The sequence below is a fragment of the Protopterus annectens genome, chromosome 3.part0, assembly GCF_019279795.1.
Source record: "Protopterus annectens isolate FY-2018-M chromosome 3.part0, PAN1.0, whole genome shotgun sequence".
In the NCBI taxonomy this organism is placed as follows: domain Eukaryota; kingdom Metazoa; phylum Chordata; order Ceratodontiformes; family Protopteridae; genus Protopterus; species Protopterus annectens.
Window position 1 is genome coordinate 955,780,594 of NC_056731.1, and position 22,258 is coordinate 955,802,851.

Sequence of the window (22,258 nt, forward strand, 5' to 3'; positions counted from 1 at the left end):
AGATTCCGAAGGAAACCTCAAGATCATTGTGGTGACTTCCTTCTTTTCCTGGTTCTCACTCCTTTTGGAAATGGATAGAGACAATTAGTACAACCTTCTGCATAGCCTGGATCTACTCACAAAAGAACAGGGGTGTTTGATATACCCTGACATTGACCATCTTCAATTGACTGCCTAGATAATAGGGTCTTACACCTCAACATCGACCATCTTCAATTGACTGCCTGGATAATAGGGTCTTAAATCTTTTAGATCAGTTTACTGGGAACATTAAGTAGATATTAATGGAGGCAAGAAAGCATAGTACAAGAAAGTAATATATTAGTAAACAGAAAAGGTTTTATAATTGGTGCCAGGAACATAACCAGCAACAATTCAGGACTAGTTGTTCTCTGGTTTTGCAATGTTTGTTTGAGTTACTATTGTATGGCCTTTATTATTCCTCTATTAAAGTTCATTTATCAGCCATTTCAGCAAGTCTCATGTCAAAATATTCTTGAAAGGGGTTTTGCGTAAGAGGTCCCCAAGGAAACTAGTATCCCCTCCCTGGGATCTTAATTTTGTGTTAGAGGAACACATACCTGCTCAGTCTGAACCAGCTACTCTGGCAGAATTAAGGTTCCTAACATGGAAAACAGTTTTACTGATAGCGCTGACCTCTGCAAAAAGGGTGTCTGAGTTACAAGCTCTTATGCTGAGTCAACTCTATCTCATTTTCCATAGGGGCAGTTTTATTTAAATTAATCTTTCTTTTATTCCTAAAGTGTTATCTGAGCTTAGTTTAAGCCAAACTATCCACCTCCCTGTTTTATTTCCTAAACCTAAGAATGTGGGAGAAATGATACTCCATACCTTGGATGTCCACAGACAACTGAGGTAGTATCTTGACAGAACTAAATCTTTTAGATCTTTGGATCCACTGTTCATTTATTTTGAAGGTACAAATAAAGGACAACAGACTATATACATATGGTTGTGTAAGGCTATTACCTTTTGTTATTCTTATCATAGAAATATATATACCAGGCAAAGTCAAGCCCACAAGGCCACTCTACCAGGACTTTGGCTTCATTGATGGTGTTTTGGAAAAGGGTTAGATTCTAGAAGTATTCTAGAAGCTGCTACTTGGTCCTCTGTATATACAGTTACAAAGTAGTATAAGCTTGATTCTTTTTCTAGGTCCAGATCAAGCTTTGCTAGGACCACTCTCCAGGGGTCTTGGGCTTCTCTCCTTCCACCTCCCAAATGAAGTTAGCCATTGCAATCTACCAATCTATCTAAGGATATTGCAGCAGGGGTAAATATGATGAACATGGTAAAACTGAGTCTGAACTTATCATAACAGTAGATGTTGGAATGATCACTACTATAGTAGCAGGTCCCTCCCTCATTTCTCCTTGTTTTTGATATTTTTTATGCCAGGGTGTGGACATTTATTTTTTTGTTGTTCCTAGCATTGTTCTTTCAGGGCTTAGCCTCAGTATCTCTGCTGCCAGGAAACCTGTAAAGGGATTTGTGTCCAAACTTGTCAGTTAGCTGAGCTACAGCTGCTCGACATTTTGGGTATGTTTCCAGAATATAACATTCACCAGATTTCAGTTTATGCTTTTTTATATGTGTTCAGATAATACTGGCAGAAGGAGTATTCCTTTAGTGTTAGCTTTGTTAGTTTCCAGAGTATAACATTTATACACAGCTATTTTAGATGATCAATATAAATATATATTACTTTAATGTACATTTCAGTCAAGTTTCAGAGTATGTCATTCATATTTAGCTATGAATTCAGTATAGTACATTTCAGTCAGATTTCAGAATATAAAGTTCATACTCAGTCATGTATTTCTAACAGCATCACTAGGTTGTCTACAACATGGAATTACATCACCCCTCACATTATTTAGTCATTAGTTTTAAGGGTAAAGAGACATAATTATTTGTAACAGGCTTATCAAAATAAGTTATCTAAAGAATAAGTAGTAATAGTTATTTAATATACTCAAGGCACGGCAGTTCAGGCTTAATTTGTTAATTTACAGAATACAGTGCATATCACATAATAATTATTTCATATTAGACAAAAAGTTAAAAAGACACTGACAGGGTATGCAAAGGTACAGATATGAAATACAGAAAGCATAGGTTTTTGTAAATGTACTTCTACTATTATAGCACATAGATATTTACAGAATATTTAAGACAGATTTAAGACAGACAACTATTGCAGCACATAAAAATGGAAAATGTAAATAGACAGAATGATTAGAAACAAATCTAGCTGAAGATTTACACAAACAAGTTTATAAAGTATATGGTAATTATGCTTCAAGATACATATATTATAGGTGTAAAAAGAAAGGTTATAAATCGCTACATGAAATAATACCAGTTATAATACATGTTAAAGAACTGCTCAGTTATTACTAAAACAAAACATTTAGATACTTCAATCCAAAAGATTTTCAATTAACAGGGCATAAAATGCTCAAGTGACATCTAGTGGTCAAAATTCAAATTGCAAACTTATTTACCAGATAAAGAACAATAATTTTATAGTTGTTATATTAGTTCTAGTGATCATTATAGTATCCTTTGCAGACTAAATTAATAGATTTATAAAATAATGACAGTATCAAAATCCATTTCAGTGATTTCAAATTATTCTTACATGCTTAAACCTACATAAATATAGTTAGTAGAATAGACCTTGCATAGGCCTTAAAATGTAATGTCAGGCCACTGTCTTAACTTTGTAAGTAACTACAGAAAAATATACCTATTCAGGTATCTCAGTAGGAATTGTAAGAGCATGTTTAATTTAAATGTAGTTTGTTAGACAATAATGCAATATTATCTTTTGCAAAAGTCTAAAAATGTAGCCATATTAAAGCAGATGTATATCTTCATTTTACTTTTTACATGCAGATTCAATAAGAAAGAAATGTTGCAGTAATCTTCAGTCAAGAATACAAATAAGAATAATGTGCTAACAGAATGTGCAGTACATTAAGTACAAACAAGCTTGGGAACCAAGGTTAAAGAGGCATGTATAAATTTACAGGGTTTTGGAATTATTAAGAGATACTTCAGATACAGTCAGTTCCATTAGTTCATTCAGACTGATAAGCAGTATATCATTGCAGTGAAGCCCTCAGAAGTTTGGTACAGACATTTGAGAGTGAGTGTAGAAGACAGGTCAAATATCCAGCATTTGAGTAATAGTAATTGTATTATTGAGGAGGAAAGAAATATGATTGCAGAAGCCAAGGACATAATAATTCTGTCTGTATCAATTTATCAACACTGTTAATAGAAAATGTAAGATGTGATTCAGGTATTACTGGTATCTACCTCCACTGTACAAAATAAAACATTCTTAACTGAGCTACAGTGTGTGCATACTTTTATTCTGAAAGGTACAAGAAAGTTTGGCACATAAAGGAGAGACTGGCACCATTTCAGCACTGTTCTGGGCAATTAAAAGATAAAGACACTTATTCCAGCCTCATTCCAGTTTCTTTCAGTTATTTCCAGTTCAATCCAGTATTCTACAGTCCTATCAATTCTTACTATGGATATATATATATATATATATATATATATATATATATATATATATATATATATATATATATATATATATATATATATATATATATATATATATATATATATATATATATATATATATATATATATATATATATATATATATACATACACGTTATAAGCTCGAATTACTGAAATGCTGAAATTCAGTATTTCGATCCCATAAAGTGGAATCCTGAAAAGAGGGAAATCTCAGAAGCATGAAATTCAAAACCTCAAATACTGGAGGTTTTGAATTTCATGCTTCTGAAGTTCCACTGTGGTTACAGATTCAGGTAAGTGAGTGTGTGTGTTATGGGTTTTGGGTAGGGGCTATGGTGTGTGTTAGTGTGTTTTGTTGCTGTGATGTGTGTGTGTGTGAGCAAAATGTAGCTTGTGTGGTGGTGTTGTGTGTGTGTTTGTGTTTAGTGCGACATCGGAGTTAGAATATTTAAGAAGGGGGGTGCTGGGGGGCTCGATCCCCAATTGTTATGTAGTAGAGAGCTTGTGTATGTGTGTGGGAGGATAGTGTGTGTGCAGTAGTAGCACAAAATTCAAAATCTCCAGTGTGCGAGATTTTGAATTTCGCACTTCTGAGTTTTCGCTGTTTCAAAAAATTGACTTTATAGCTTCAAAATATTGAATTTCTATATTTCAGTATTTTGAGAATATAAAGTGAATCCATATATATATATATATATATATATATATATATATATATATATATATATATATATAGTTTCACTTTATAATCTCAAAATACTAAAATATCAAATTTTAGTATTTTGAGACCATAAAGTTGAAAGTGCATTTATGCAAAACTGCATAATATCAAATGCAGAAATGTCAAATCTGCCATTGTGTTGTCGCGTTTGTGATGTGCGGTGTGGTTTGTGGATTTAGTTGGGGATTCAGGTAAGTGGTGTTCTTGTAAGAGTATTGGATAGGGATTTTAGTGTGTATGAGTGTGTGTAGTAGTGAGTTTTATGTGTTTGTGTGTTTAGTGCGACTGCAGAGTTAGTATATATATATATATATATATATATATATATATATAAGTAGCAGGGGTGTGGGGCGCAGCCCCCTACATGGGGGGGAGCAGGGGGGCTTGCCCCCCTGCTTATAGGTAGGGTAGGTGTGTTTGCTTGTTATGTTATGTTATGTTTGTGTGTGTTATTTTGTTTGTCGTAGTGTCATTAGGTAGGTGTATGTGTGCTTGTTTGTATGGTTGTGTGTGTATGTGAATGATCGAGATTTTGAATTTTGAGGTTGTGGGTGTCAGTTTTTTGGGCTTTCAGCTTTATAGTCTCGAGATATTAAAATTCTGTATTTTAGTATTTCGAGATTATAAAGTAAATCCCTATATATATATATATATATATATATATATATATATATATATATATATATATATATATATACATTTACTATCAAAAGGGTGATTTGTCTATGTCCGAATTGGAAACACCAAGCGCCCTAGTTCGACATTTGAAAATAATGAAAAAAAAGTTGAACTCACAAAAGCGAATGCACCCTAGCGTTTGCTGTTGTGGATTCAACATTTTGAATGCAGATCACACTATAGTGGGGATTGGGAAATGTACCCTTTCCCTCACTGTAGTGCAATCTCAGAGTTTGTATATATATAAGTAGCAGGGGTTGTGGGGGTGCAGCGGTGCTTCCCGTCCTGCAAAAATAGTTGTTGCTCATGACCAGAAGTGTAACATTTCGGTAAAGTAGATATTCCTGAGATATCAACTTTCTGGAAATACCTTGTTCAGTCAGGTTTATGTTCATATATTTGATTTCTGACATTTTGGGTTGGAAATATGAAGATTTGCACGTTGCAGGTGTGAGATTTTGATAGTAAACCTCTATATATCTATAGCTATATACCTCTCTCTCTCTATATATATATATATATATATATATATATATATATATATATACACACACACACACACACACACACACACACACACACACACACACACACACACACACAAATGCACACATTCTAGTAAAATAGCCCAGTGCAAGCAGAGACTAATGTACAATACAAACATCTGTTTCTAAAGTGTGGCAATCTTTAGTAAATCTTGAAAAAGGAGAGGCAATATGCCTTATGTTGAAGCAGGAACATTTACCTTGGATGAAGAAGTGCTTTTTGATTTGCATTCTGAATTTGGAATAAGTGTTGATTTCCTTTATTCTGATGAGGAGAATTTGACAAAAGGTAGATACCTGAGAGGAGAAAGCATGTGCAGTACAGTTTGGTTCCAGGGGTAATGAGAGGTGGTGTGACTCATGAGTAGTGTCTCAGGTGGTACTGGGAGTCTTTTTCATGAATTCTTGCTGAGAAGAGTGTAAAGTTGTAGAGTTGGGAGTAGGTTATAGAGTTGGGATCCTAAAAGTCAGTAAAATTTGTATTCTATTCAAGTTGAGAAAAGAGAACTCCTTTGCCAATGGCTGTTCTAGCTGACTGAGATAGAAAAGAGGAGATCCTTTTGGACTAGAAGAGGAAGGACTTTATTTTGGTTTTTACTCTGTCTGTGTAAATTTAGTGACTGATCGAGCCATAATTCTAATTATTTGAAGGTGGAGGCTGTCTCTACGGAATGGTTATATTAGTCAAAGTAAAGTTTGGTCTTGGTGTAGTTAATATTGTACTCATACTTAATGTTCATAAAACATCCCAATTCTATGTACCTATATTTTTAAATATACTTTCAGTGTACGTTCATTTCTTTATGTTAGATGTAAGTAATAGTCATTGCTGGGATGTAAATGTCAGTATCCAACATTTTTGTCATGAGTGTCAGGACATGATGTTGAAGCCAGAGTGACTGGTCTGATGGAAACTCAACTTGACATATCCTACACAACCTTAACCTCAACAATGATAATTGCTATTACATCTTGCCTCTCTGTTTTTAAGTTTTATTAATTAGTTGTGTTTACTGCATGTTTTAAGGGATAATTGTTTAAAAATAGTTTTTTATAAGTCAAATTTTTCAGTGTAGTTAGCTTGAAATGTAAGTGTGTTTATTTATTTGTTTTGGACAATTTTTTGTTTCCTTATTATTTTTATTTTTCACTGTCAACACTGTGACTCTATCTTCAACTGGAAAGCCATGTGTGAATCATCTGACTTTAAATTACTTAAATCTTCCATGGCTAACTGTAGATGTAGTTTGCTATATCAAAAGCAAGAAGGAGATTTGATATTTGAAATAATATAAACAAGAGTAACATTTTAAAACTATTCTCACCATTTCTGCTTTAGTACCTACTACTGTCTGTAATGATTTTACATGTTTTAAAGTCCTGTAAAAGTATCCCAAGCATTTAATAAAATCTGTGTAGGCTCTGTGTAAAGTCTACATCGAATGTACCCATGTACAAGGCCATGGTTCCCCCTCAGCAGAGCACCATGGATATTAATCATAGCGTGCTGCCGAGAGAGAGCATATACCATGGATACTGAATTCATGTAGCAGAAGTGTAGAAGCTGATCAGATGTTATTTACATGGTGAGGCTCCCTGTAATGTTCCCTGCTACTGTTAAAATGTGCTGTCTATTAATAGTTTGTGTTTTAAATTTCCAAATGTTTCTGTTTTTTATTTATGTTTTAATTTTTTTAATGTCTGTTTGCACATCATGGAGTGGAGTGCAGCAATGCCAAGCTGCAATGACACGTAGACAGCTGACACCTGCCAGACATCTAAAACTAGAAAACCGATGTAATTAATTATGTATGCCTATTTTTTTTCATGTTTTTTAATTTATTTTTTAATATCCATTTTTGTGTGGCATGGAGTGCAACAATGCCAAGTGGTGCTTACACAGAGACAGTTGACATCTGCAAGACATCTAAAAATAGAAACCAGATGTAAATAATTATGTATGTCTGCTTATGTTTAAGACCATTTAAGTCCATTTGTGTGGTGTACCATGTTTGCTTAGTAGTATATGTTAAGGTATACTAGTTTTCATAATATCCAAGTAGCTAAATGGGTAGAGTTATAATCTAATGCCTAGTAGGTCCTGGGTTCAAGTCTGTAGCAGTCATAAGATGTCTGTAATTTAATTTATGATATATGTTTAATCTTAAAAATAAATTTGTGAAATATGGCACTGCTGCACTGCGGGGAGCACTGCTTAAACATGATAATGCCTACACTGTTTGTGCATTGCTAAGCATTGATAAACCACGGTTGTGGGAGTTTTCATAATGCTCAGTTCTGCTTAGCTGGTTTGTGTGAGGCTAAGCAATGCGGCTGTTTTTTGAATGTTGCTCAATGACATGTGAGGGTGGGAAAACAGCCTATATTAAGGCCAGTAGGCAGGAATTCTGCACCATTCCTTGGAGTCTAATCATCTGTTGATATGGCAGGCAGTGCTGGTGTAGGTGTGCACTTTTGGGTGCAGAGATGGGGTGTTCAGGAGTCCATGGTCTTTGTTGGGCTCCTGATAGGTAGTTATGAACCTAGGCTCCTGCAGAGCAGTTATCAGGGCTCAAAATGAAAGGCTGAGGCCTGGGATCAGTTGGCCAGGGAACTTAACAGTGATACTGGTATCTTCCACCCTAGTGAACAGTGTAGTCACCACTTTGATGACCTGAAGCATAGAAAGAGGGTATTTTTGGACATCTGGGTCCAAGAGGCTAGGACTGGGCATGCCCTACAGATATTTAAGTCTTTTTCCACTATTTTACCAAAATGCAATCTGAATATGTACAAAACTGGTATGCATATTGTAGTGCTTCTCTTTCAACAGCTGCCGCTGAAAGGACTTGCAACATTCATTTCCATGCCAGGCACCTGGCCAGGTTGCACCATCAGCATGGTAAGTATGGATATATTATGCTAACTGTAGTGCAATAACCAATAAAGAATAAAAAATGTACTGCAATAAAGAATAAACAGTAAAACCTGCAGTGCAATAAATGGGCAATTAGAACTGTAGTGCAATAAATGATCAATAACAACTGTATTGCAATAAACAAAAAACAATACCAATAACAATAAGCAAAAAGGTGTAAAGCAGGATTGTGGTGTCATAACATAATTGCACTAGAACTGTGTGCATTGCCTGTCTATGTTAAGGCTGCTGCAGTCAATTGTAAAACTGTAATAGCTGTAAAATGCAAAAATAATGGCCTGAAAATGTATTGCTCATCTCATAGTATGGTTCAAGGCTGTCTCCAGGCCAATTTCAATCACATAATGCTGTCTTTTCTTCCCACTCCAGGGACAAAAGGTATATGGGTGAGGTAGCCCACTTTATGGGCAGATATTGTGTGTGGACTTCACAGATAATAAACAGCATTACCAATAAAGTATTAACCAGCATTGTTTTCCTAAGTAATTCTGTCTTAATATTTGCATTAGGGCTGTATTCATTGCATGTCTGTTCTAATATCACTGCAGTTAAGTGTAAAACTGTAATAGCTGTAGAATGTAAAAATAATGGCCTGGATAATGTATTGCTCAACTCATACTATAGTTCAAGGCTGTCTCCAGCCAATTTTAGTCACATAATGCTGTCTTTTCCTCCCACTCCAGGAACAAAAGGTATATGGATGAGGTAGCCCACTTTATGGACAGATATTGTGTGTGGACTTCACAGATAATAAACAGCAGTACCGATAAAGTGATAAGCAGCATTCTGGTTTCCTAAATAAGTCTGTCTTAATATTTGCCTTAAGGCTGCATTCACTGCATGTCTGTTATAAGTTGCTGCAGTCAATTGTTACATTATTTGCAGATGTCCCCTGTAGTCACAGTTATTGGGTTCTACTTCCATGCCTGCCATCTAAGGCGTGATGACTATCTAGTTTACTTAATGTACACAAACATGCCTCTCAAGTGTCATGATTTTTTGTAATGTAATCAGAATTGCTTAATCTGTTTGTCACATGATTACCAGATAAATGATTACCTGGAATGCAATGTATTACCAAATCCATATACAAAACTCCTTGGTAGTTACCTAAGTACACATTATGTGAAACTGTTCTGTGAAGTTGTGTACCTACATTTGTTGAAAAAAGAGCCACTGGCAGCAACAAAGATCCACAAACGGAATTTTATTCCAAACAAAAACTCTAACGTAATTGCTTTCGTCTTGCTTCAATGAGCAAGGCTTCTTCAGACAAAGAACTCTACAAAGGTACAGCCATTAAAAAAAGACATAATTCTGTCACATGACTACATTAAGTCCTAAAAGGCAAACATACTAAATTTAAAATATGCTGAATGTTGTACAAACAATGCTAACTAAATATAAACATAAATATAAACTAAATATAAACAATACAATTGTGAACGACCTTATTGAATCTTTTTCTAAAAAATCTTTTTTAAAAAACTATACATAAGGTTACTGTTATGAAATCAAAAATATAATAGTCATAGTAACTCAACAATGTTCATAATACTGGAATTCTCATAAGCAAATGATACATAACAAATATAACATAATGGAGCAATAATTAATCAATTGACCTGGGTCAAGTGAAGATGGACCTGGTGTATACAACCAAGTATAAAAGACAAAAAGAGTTATATGTTAATAATCATATATATGTGGTGTTCAAAAATTACACCAGGTTACCTTTGTAAACTCCCTAACTTTAAAACACAAGACAAGGAGCACATGTCATTCAACCCTGGTGTATTATAGGCATTCAGTTGTATTTGTCATACTAATTCACATAGTTCCAATTTCAGAGAGAGAGGTCCCCGCCTGGGATCCTACTCTATCTGATCTATCATTCTGAAGCTAAAACTGTGTTGGGGATGTTCATGGATATGTTTGGCCAATGCAGTTTCCAACTTTAATTTCTGAATCCTGTAAATGTGCTCATAAAGTTTGTCCTTAAATCTACGGTTGGGCTTACTGACGTAGAAGCAATGGCAATGTTTACAGATGGCCAAATAGACCACACCTTTAGATGTACAATTAAATCTTATATTTATAAAATACTTTCTTATCCTAATAGAAAAAGTGTTGCCTACCTCCATGAATCTGTAATAAGAGCAACTCCTGCATTTATACATGCCAGGAGCTCTCGCTGCTAGAATCTTTCCCCTCTCTAACAGATATTTAAGGTTAGACCCTCATCAATATACAGTTCTAGGCTTTGACTCAACAATAGAACCCAGATCTTCAACTGAGACAAGTAAACTCCAATTTTATACATAATTTGTCGTATAATAGGGGTGTCAAGCCTGAATGATGCAATAAATGCAACCTTAAATAAGTTTGACCTGTCAGGTTGGATTTTCTCTCTAGAAAGTGCCAATGTATCATTAAACTCAGGTCTAGTTGCAAGAATTGGGCTTAATACACAATTATCTCTTTTATGTTGAACTTCAAACACCAACTCCTCCAATAATTGAAGGGGGTACCCTCACTTTAAAAACATGTCACACAAAGTTTGACATTCTACCCAAAATTCCTTATTATCAGATACCATACGAGCCGTCCTCACCAACTGGCTCTTAACGACAGATCTATTCTGTTGTAAGGGTGACTACTAGGAAAGTGAAGGAATGAGTTGGAATAAGTGGGTTTTCTGTGGATCTTTGCTTTGAACATTTTACTGTCCTTATCTTTGTATAATTCTACATCCAAATATGCAATACTCTCTGGACCCGAAATATAAGTAAATGACAGGAATTGCATAGAATCATTCAAGTAATTCTCAAACTTAGGAATGTCTTCTATTTCACCTTCAAGCATAATAAAAACATCATCCAAATATCTGGTATAATAATAAATACTATCCCTATACACGTTATTGTTAAAGACGAAATGCTGCTCCAATTGGGCCATCACAAGGTTGGCAAAACGTGCCTCACATGGAGAGCCTATAGCGACACCTGTCTTTTGCAAATAGTATCTCCCTTCAAACATAAAATAATTGTTAGTCAAAATCAAATCCAAAAATTCTTGTACAAGTTCAATTTCCCTTGTTGTACTACCCTTTTCCATCATAAAATTGGATACCCATTCAATGACAATATCTGTGTGTATGACAGTGTAAAGATCTTTTACATCAATAGTCAGGAATACAATATGATCCTTATACTTGAGGCTATTGATGTTATTCAGGAAGGACCAAGAATCTTTGCAAATATGGTCCATTTGTTCAACAACCTTTTCAACACTACATCCACATATTTCGCTATGGGATAAGTAATGGAATTTTTCCCATTCTAGATTCTATAAACAAATCATTCAAGAATACTGTCATGCCTGCAGTTATTGGCAGTGAATGGGTATCCACTCTCATGATGGAAAAGGGTAGTACGACAAGAGAAATTGAACTTGTACAAGAATTTTTGGATTTGATTTTGACTAACATTTATTTTATGTTTGAAGGGAGGTACTATTTGCAAACGACAGGTGTTGCTCTGGGTTCTCCATTTGGGGCAAGTTTTGCCAACCTTGTGATGGCCCATTGGGAACAGCATTTTGCCTTTAACAACAATGTGTATAGGGGTAGTATTTATTATTATACCAGAAATTTTGGATGATGTTTTTATTATGTTTGAAGGTAAAATAGAAGACATTCCTAAGTTTGTGAATTACTTGAATGATTCTACGCAATTCATGTCCTTTACTTACAGTTCGGGTACAGAGAGTATTGCATCTGTAGTGAGAGTAGGGAACAGGTAGAGGAGACCCTGGAGAGGTGGAGATATGCTCTAGAAAGAAGAGGAATGAAGGTCAGCAGGACTAAGACAGAATATATGTGTGTGTGTATGAGAGGGAGGACAGAGGAATGGTGAGGATGCAGGGAGTAGAGGTGGCGAAGGTGAATGAGTTTAAGTACTTGGGATCAACAGTTCAGAGTAATGGTGAGTGTGGAAGAGAGGTGAAGGCGAGAGTACAGGCAGGATGGAGTAGGTGGAGAAGAGTGTCAGGAGTGATTTGTGACAGACGAGTACCAGTAAGAGTGAAAGGGAAGGTCTACAAGAGGGTAGTGAGACCAGCTATTTTATACGGGTTGGAGACAGTGGCATTGACAAAAAGGCAGGAGTCAGAGCTTGACATGGCAGAGTTGAAGATGTTAAGATTTGCACTGGGTATGATGAGGATGGACAGGATTAGAAATAAGTATATTAGAGGGTCAGCCCAGGTTGGAAGGTTTGGAGCAAAGCCAAGATTACGTTGGTTTGGAGATGTGCTGAGGAGGGATGCAGAGTATATTGGGAAAAAGATGCTAAGAATGAAGTTGCCAGGTAACAGGAAAAGAGGAAGGCCTAAGATAAGGTTTATGGATGTGGTGGGAGAGGACATGCAGGTGGTTGGTGTGACAGAGCAAGATGCAGAGGACAGGAAGAAATGGAAACAGCTGATCTGCTGTAGCGACCCCTAACGGGAGCAGCTAAAAGAAAAAGAAGAAGAAAATGTTCAAAGCAAAGATCCACAAAAACACACTTATTCCAACTCATTCCTTCACTTTCCCAGTAATCACCCTTACCAACAGAAGAGATCTTGTCGTTAAAGGCCAGTTGGTGAGGGCGGCTCATATGGTATCTGATGATAAGGACTTTTGGGTAGAATGTCAAACTTTGTGTGACATGTTTTTAAAACGAGGGTACCCCCTTCAATTATTGGAGGAGTTGGTGTTTGAAGTGCAACATAAGAGGGCTAATGGAGTATTTAGCCCACTTCTTGCAACTAGACCTGAGTTTAATGATACATTGGCACTTTCTAGAGAGCAAAACTAACCTGACATGTCAGACTTATTTAAGGTTGCATTTATTACATCATTCAGTCTTGTTGCCCATATTATATGACACATTTTGTATAAAAATTGGAGTTTACTTGTCTCAGATGAAGATATGGGTTCTATTGTTGAGTCAAAGCCTAGGACTGTATATAAAAGAGGGTCTAATCTTAAATGTCTGTTGGGGAGAGGAAGGATTCCAGCAGTGAGACCTCCTGGCATGTATAAATGTGAGAGTTTCTGTTATTGCAGATTCATGGAGGTAGGCAACACTTTTTCTATTAGGAGAAGAAAACATTTTATAAATAAGAGATTTAATTGTACATCTAAAGGTGTGGTCTATTTGGCCATCTGTAAACTTTGCCTTTGTTTCTATGTCAGTAAGATCGACCGTAGATTTAAGGACAGAGTTTATGACACATTTACAGTATTAAGAAATTAAAGTTTGATAATGCGCTGGGGAAATGTCCATGAACATCCCCAACACAGTTTTAGCTTCAGAGTGATAGATCAGATAGAGCAGGATCCTGGGGGGAGACCTCTCACTCTGAAATTGGAAATATGTGAATTAGTATGGCAAATAAAATTGAATGCCTATAATACATCAGGGTTGAATGACATGTGCTCCTTGCCTTGTGTTTTAAAGTTAAGGAGTTTACAAAGGTAACCTGGTGTAATTTTTGAACACCACATATATATGACTATTAACATATAACTGTTTTTGTCTTTTATACTTGGTTGTATCTTCACTTGACCCAGGTCAATTGATTAATTATTGTTCCATTATGTTATATTTGTTATGTATTATTTGCTCATGAGAATTGCAGTATTATGAACATTGTTGAGTTACTATGACTATTATATTTTTGATTTCATAACAGTAACCTTATGTATAGTTTTTTTTTTTAAAGATTTTTTTAGAAAAAGATTCAATAAGGTCATTCACAATTGTATTGTTTATATTTAGTTTATGTTTATGTTTATATTTAGTTAGTATTGTTTGTACAATATTCAGCATATTTTAATTTAGTAAGTTTGCCTTTTAGGACTTAATGTAGTCATGTGATAGAATTATGTCTTTTTTAAATGGTTGTGCCTTTGTAGAGTTCTTTGTCTGAAGAAGTTTTGCTCATTGAAACAAGATGAAAGTGCTTACGCTACAGTTTTTGTTGGAATAAAATTCTGTTTGTGGAACTTTGTTGCTGCCAGTGGCCCTTTTTTCAGTTTTCTGAGGTTGTTTCAATATTACCGGTTTACCTGCATTTGTTAGTGTTTAGCCAATGCTGTTGCATGCTCATAGCCTGTGAGATATGTACATGCTACATGAGATATAGAAGAATTGTAGTCACTGTACTGACAACTGACATTACACACCTGTAGATGTATGTATTACCAGTGTTTTTAGGAATCTCATCTGCAATGTCAGTAATGGTGTATTTTTTCTCTCTCTCCCCACTTATCTTCTTTAATTTATTATTGCTATTTAGTATTATGATTTAGTATTAATATATTTTGTTAAACTAACTATATGTTGTTAAACTTTCATTTGTTATTGTTACTTGTTAATATGATTCAATATTAGCATATTTTGTTAAACTAATTGTTTTTTTTGGCCTTATGGTATAATTCATACTGGCTTGCTGTTAACATACTGACTGCTATGTTACTTAATATTGTGTTACGCATAATATACCTTAATATGTATTTGGATTAATAAATATTATGTTTCATTCTTTTAATAGAAACATTGTTTTTGTTATTACTAACCTTAACTTATTGTTCTAACTACTTTACTACAGCGCATCAAGGTCAGCCAGTTCCTCGTGATCCACCTACCCTGCCTCCTCTGGCCATGTCACCAGGTCCCAGCATGTCTGGAACCCAGCCCGGTGGTGTCCACTCTGATGCCCCTGCATTACCTGCACTGTTGGGTTGTACTGCCCTACAGGACAGGACTGAGCTTCCTTCTGGGAGTTCTGTTGGAGGGGGAGTTGTCACCCATGATGAACTGCCAGGTTTGGTGCACGTGATCTTCATGAGTGGGTTTGGATGATGCCTGCATCAGATGGAGAGCATGGTGGCCACCCTGGTGAGGCTGGCTTGACCCGGATCCCAGCCTCCACCACTGTTATCCTCAGGGCAGTGACAGAGCAGTGCAGACAATCCCATGGGTGGGGGTGTGAGTCATGCTGCTATCTTGTGGAGGCATATTGGACTGAGATTCCGCAACACCCACCCCAGCCAAGGTATTCACCCCCTTATGTGTCACATACCACCCACGTCTGCTGTCTTGTCTGTCTGCAGAAGCTCCCTCACCTACTCAGCTTACCTCCTCCACATGTAACTATGTCCCTTCCCCAGCATTCCACTCTCAACTTAAAAAAAAATGGGCACCTGTTCCAAAAAAAAATTGTCCCATACACAGCTCTCCATTTTGCATGTGTCCACTGGACACACATAGTTGTGCCCAACTGGATTAACAATGCAATTATGTTGTCATCACCCTTGTCTCTGGGGGTGAGAGTCTAAAGTCATCTACAAATTCTGTCAAAGTGTACAGTTGTTGCTGTACAAGAAATGGGTAGTTATGGTTCTTTCTTACACCCTTCCTGCACATGCCTACCTGCCTTTCATTAAGATTTTCCTCCCGCTTGCATCCCAGTTCACCACTTCCTATCGCCCCATTTTTCTTTTCTTCAGCTTCATTAAGCTCAGCTAAATGGAGCTATATTGATAGATATGTGTTAAAACACATACAAAATAAACACCTGTCCCCTATTTCAAACCCAAGACAATCATACTTGCAGACCACTGCATTAAACTGCTGCACCACACAGCTGTTAAATAAAGCAGGTGGTTTAAGAAAAACATAAGAATTGCAAGTTACTGTCTTTAAGTGTGTTTCAGCAGAGCTGTGCATTGCACCACATCTGACAAACTTGATTAAAAAGTAAATATCAATGAACAAATGGGAGTGTACCTTGCACTCTGGTACAAGACGACAGCACTACAAAGCCAGACACATAATAATGGATGTAAGTGAGGTCTGTGATAGCAGGTAAATGTGCCCTTTTATCAGCAACATTTAGAAATACACCTGCTAAGGCATTAATGGCAAAATACATTCAACTGCAACCCTGGTGCAGAAATACATCCATATAAAGCCATGCACATAATGTTGCATGTTAAAAAGTATGTCATAGCCTGTATATGTGCACTTATATCTTGCAAATGCACCTGTTGTAGCAATGACTCAGTAGCTCAGTCTATTAAAATGCCTTGTAAATAGTTTATTTTGCCACACACAGTCCTGGGTTCAAATCCAATGGTGTGTAGTAGTTAGTGATTAATGACTGAGTCATGAACTCTTTACCCACACAATGCATTTCAAATGAAAGGTCTGCTTTTCAATAATGAAAGCCACAGGCCTGCAGATAAGAACACACTTGACATATTCCTGTGTTAAAGCTATAAGTGCATAAAGTGTCACGTCATGCATTAATATGCATTCACAGTGGATTTCAACTCAGGTAATGCAAATGAGAGCCACTAATATCAAAGTGAGCCACACAATCCTTTCAAACTCACAGTGCAGATTAGCACAGCTGCACAACTAGCATACACATGTAAAGTCCCTGCTTGTAACAAGGACTGCCAGCATACACAATCCAAATAAGTGCCAGACTGTAACACATGGCCTGACAGTTGCCCAGATAGTGGACATATTCTTATATTTATCTGCTATGTTGCTCAAGGGCACAACAAACATGTTGCCTAGTACTCTGTTAGTGATACCATTGCCTAATATGCTTACCTTAAACACATGCCTTATTTGGAGTGGAATAGGTGCCCTCACTCTGCTCTTCTTCTACAACAAGGCTGATACAGCTCCCACAGTAACTCCTACAGCTTGTTGTCCTCCGAAGCGTTCACACTCTCTGCCTATGCCCATTATCTGCAGCAGCAGCTGCAGCGTGTAGCATGCATATTTCTATGTAAATGTTGCTGCTACAGAACTACCTATGAGATAATGTAGTCTCCTCACTTCAGTAATGTCCAGCACAACATATCAGAAAGGGCTTCTAATTTACATGAAGGCATTATATTTTGTACAGTGGTTGCATGTCATTGGCTGATGATAGTGCAAATCAGCTGTATTGGCTGCAATTAGCATTTCAGAACCACAAATTGGTTAAAAGGCAATCACCTGCTAATGAGAAGCATGTTAAAAAGGAAACAGCTGGCTATGGGTAACCATTTTGTACGAGACTTTCCTCATACAGAACATGTGTTTGCAAAAATTTAAATATAACCACATATCAACAGAGAAGTATTGCACTCCATCAGGTATGTAACCTTTTTGTTTACAACAGGATGCAGATGTGTGAATATACTTACAAGGCGGGTCTATATCATGTTATCAAATACTTACAACATCGAACGTTATATGGTTGACACCATATGTTTGAAGTTATAAGTAATCAAAAATGAAGCAGAAAATCTCCAGAGAGAAGATTTCCATTAACTGCACTGTAGTGCAATATTGGAGTTGGTATGTTTAAAGAATGGGGGTGTGGGTGCTCCCCCTGCTTAAAATGTTCAGGTAAGTTTTCCTTTTTTAAATTTTTTTATTTCATTTTCGACTACTTGCAACTTTGAACATATGGTGTCGACCTTATAACGTTCAATGTTGTAAGTATTCGATAACGTAATATATACCCTATGGGGAATAGGGATTACAACATTAAACCTTTTTCAGAACTGTGATAATGACATGTCAGTGATTTCCAGAGTTGTTACACATACCGAGGATGTGCAATACATCAAAGGTGGAATGTCTACTGTCAATGTGGCACACTACTCTTGTGGGATTGGCCCTTTATAGTGGTTGTAATAGCACACTGCTATTTGTTTGGCACAGATGTTTTGAAATATTATCAGGAGGGTTGCCCCTAGGGAACACACTACAATAGACTCTAGTGTCGGCTGTATGATCATACAACAGTAACTGTCATGGCACACATGGGAATACCTAACTATCGCAAGTATCTTTTTAGTATCCACATGCTTAGTATGTTTCCATACTGTGGAATATGACATGTGTGATCAAGCATTGAATAATTCCAGCCATTCTGCTCCTGCTGTATCTCTACATAGTGCACTTGCACATATGTGATCCTGGCATGTGTTCTCATATTGTTGTCTTTCAGGAAGTGTGTATCCCAGACACTGTGCGCCTTTCACGGATGCAGAGAATGAGATAATACTATAAGGCCCCTGTCAACACCATGAACTACTACTGTCCAGAGGGAGGCACAACAGGGAACAGCAGACTGCATTATAAAATTAATGTATAACTCACTATTTACATAGCGGCTAGTAAGCAAAATGAAAACAAAGTCAAAATCAAGCCACAACTCGACAGCTGAAATCAATATTCAAACAACTCAAAATGCTTTGGAAAACTTTATAATGTTCTTTAAAACTTGTTCGAACATCAAAAATACAAAGTAACACACAGACCATTCGGTCCTAGTGTATTCTCCAAGATGTTCTTGAAAGATATATAAATTAGCACATAGACCCTTGGTCCTGGTTTATTCCAAAATGTTCTTAACAGATTTCATAAAAATAGCATTGATAAAAACGTCAGTAGTGAATGCTGCGTAGTAAAGGACGCTTTTCACAAATTAGCGTACAAAAACACAAAACATACAATACTGCAGAGTCCTAGGCTGATAAACGCTATCCCAAAAAGATATAACACAAAGCTTTAAGCTTATCCGGAGCTTGAATTGCTCAGTGTGGGTTGACGCTTTCAGATCATAGAACGCTGCAAAAACCTTGAGTAGTAAACACTTCCTGAAATTTCAGAAGAAATTCTCAAATAGTATGTAGATGGTAGTTCCCAAAGCATATACCATAAAATATAGACAAGAACTCATTAACGTCCCAAAATAACTCGATAAGTGCTTTCGGTAAAACCTTCTTCAGATCATATAAGGTAGGGACTCCATTTCTTTCTTTATTAAAAGACATGGCCAATAAGCATTAAGATAAAGGACAACGCCCTTTCTGAATTCAAAGATAGTAACAGCCTATAGCTTCATTCACTAGGAGGCACACCTTCTCATTTATGCAATAGTAGGTCTTCTAGTTTTTAAAGTTGGTTTTAAAGGGATAACAGTGTTCAACCCTGGAGGGCAATCTGCCCATAGATTGATTATCCACTTGGTTTCACTTACTTCAGTTTTGTTAGTAATATAACCTCATTTCATCCCTTCATAAATTCTATCAATGGCCTTAAAGATGAAACTATTGTTCGGAAATTTGGTAACATGTACCGCTATGGCATTATGTACATCTCCTTTACGTATATCATTTAGATGTCGTAAGATCCTTTTTTTAAAAAATTTGATTGGTTTTTCCAACGTAAAATGAGGTACAATTTTTACAGGTTGCTAAATAAACAACATTTTTAGAGGTACAAGTTGCTTTGCAGTTAAAGATGTACTCACGATTTGTATTTGGATGTTTAAAAGTATTACTACTGTCTATACATCCACAAGTTGTACAATTACCGCACTGAAAGGTCCCTTTGCATCCAACTGGCTCTGGTCTTATAAAACCATCTTTTGTACATAAGAGTCTCTTGAAATTCTTTTTGTTTTTATAACCAAACCGCAGTTTGTCTCCTACGATGGTACGAAGATTCAGATCTTGAGTAAGGATTGGCCAAAATTTAGAAACAATGTCTTTAACTTGTTTGTTATCAGCGCTATAAGTTAACATTAGCCTCAAAGGATGCAATTCCTGTTGCATCATCCTTGATTCTTGGTCTTGTTTCAGTGTTTGGCTTCTTTGAAAAGAAACTAAGGTGGATTCAGTTTCTTGCTGAGAATAACCACGCAATTGCAAACGCTCCTTCAAATCAGTCATTTCTTGCTGTATAACTTCTACTTGAGTGCACTTTTTAGAGATTCTATATAGTTCATTCTTCATTATATTTTTTGTAATATGCCTAGGGTGCATGCTATTTCTATGGAGATAGTAATTTCTCCATGTGTTTTTTCTAAAAAGAGAGGTCTCCATTTCTCTTTCTCCATTAAGAGTAACATAAACATCAAGGAAACTGACTTGATGGTGTGAATATTGACTTGTTAATTTTAAAAAAGAAGTGGTTTCATTTAAGTACTGCAGGAATTGTAGAAATTGAGGTTCATCACCTTCCCATAATAAGAAAAGGTCATCTACAAAACGACCATAGAATTTGACATGGTGAAACCATGGATTCATGGTGCTGATAACATACTGCTTTTCCCAGTCTGATAGGACTATATTAGTGTAACTATTAGCATAGGGAGTGCCCATGGCTACTCCCCAATGCTGCCAATAAATGGTTTGACCACAGGTAAAAAAGTTGGTTTCAAGTACCATTTCAAGTAAAGTACAGATAAGATTGGCATTCTTATGATTGCTCATTTCTCCAATGACTTTTCTAACAGTTTCTATTCCATGCTCATTTGGAATATAGGTGAATAAACTTGCTACATCCATTGTCATCAGCAATAAATTGGTTTTATCCACTATTGCATCCACAGCTTCTTTCAATTTCCACAAAATATCATCAGTGTCTCTTAAGACACTGGGAATGTTAGCTAAAATTACTTTCAAATCTTTCTCAATAAAAAGAGACATAGTCTCAGTTATTCATCCTTGTCCAGCTACAATTGGACGAAGTGGTGGACTAACTAAACTCTTATGTATTTTCGGCAGTTCACTTATAGATGGAATAGTAGGATGAATGACTTTAAAAAAATTATGCAGCTCAATATTTATACTGCCTTCTGTACGTTCGGGTAAGTTTTCCTTTTTTAAATTTTTTTAATTTCATTTTCGACTACTTGCAACTTCGAACATATGGTGTCGACCATATAATGTTCAATGTTGTAAGTATTCGATAACGTAATATGGACCCAATGGGAAATAGGGATCACAACATTAAGCCTTTTTTAGAACTGTTATAATGACATGTCAATGATTTCCAGATTTGTTACACATACAGAGGATATGCAATACATCAAAGGTGGAATGTCTACTGTCAATGTGGCACACTACTCTTGTGGGATTGGCCCTTTATAGTGGTTGTAATAGCACACTGCTATTTGTTTGGCACAGTTGTTTTGAAATATTATCAGGAGGGTTGCCCCTAGGGAACACACTACAATAGACTCCAGTGTCGGTTGTATGATCATACAGCAGTAACTGTCATGGCACACACGGGAATAACTAACTATTTCAAGTATCTTTGTAGTATCCACATGCTTTGTATGTTTCCATATTGTGGAATATGACATGTGTGATCAAGCAGTGGATACTGCCAGTCATTCTGCTCTTGCTGTATCTCTACATAGTGTACTTGCACATATGTGATCCTGGCATGTGTTCTCATATTGCTGTCTTTCAGGAAGTGTGTATCGCAGACACTATGCACCTTTCAGGGATGCAGAGAATGAGATAATACTATAAGGCCTCTGTCAACATCATGAACTACTACTGTCCTAGGGGAGGCACAACAGGGAACAACGGACTGCATTGTGGGCTGACCTTGTCCATGATGTGAATGCCAGACATATGAGCAGGTTCAACACCATGCAATGGACATGATCAATGCTGCATACAGAAGAGCAGCAGATGTAGCCAGGCATCATGGCATCACTGGTGGAGGGCCTGCAGTGGAACAACCACTCTTAGCCACTGAGGAATTCCTGGTGAATCTAGGCACACATGACAGCTCCCAGGCATCTATCACACTGTACATTTTGGATGAGGGAGCCACAGTTTCCATGGCAAAGGAGCGTACAGGTGAACTTAGTTTGATCAGCATTGCAATACTGTAACATTCAGTGTGTCAGAGTGTACAT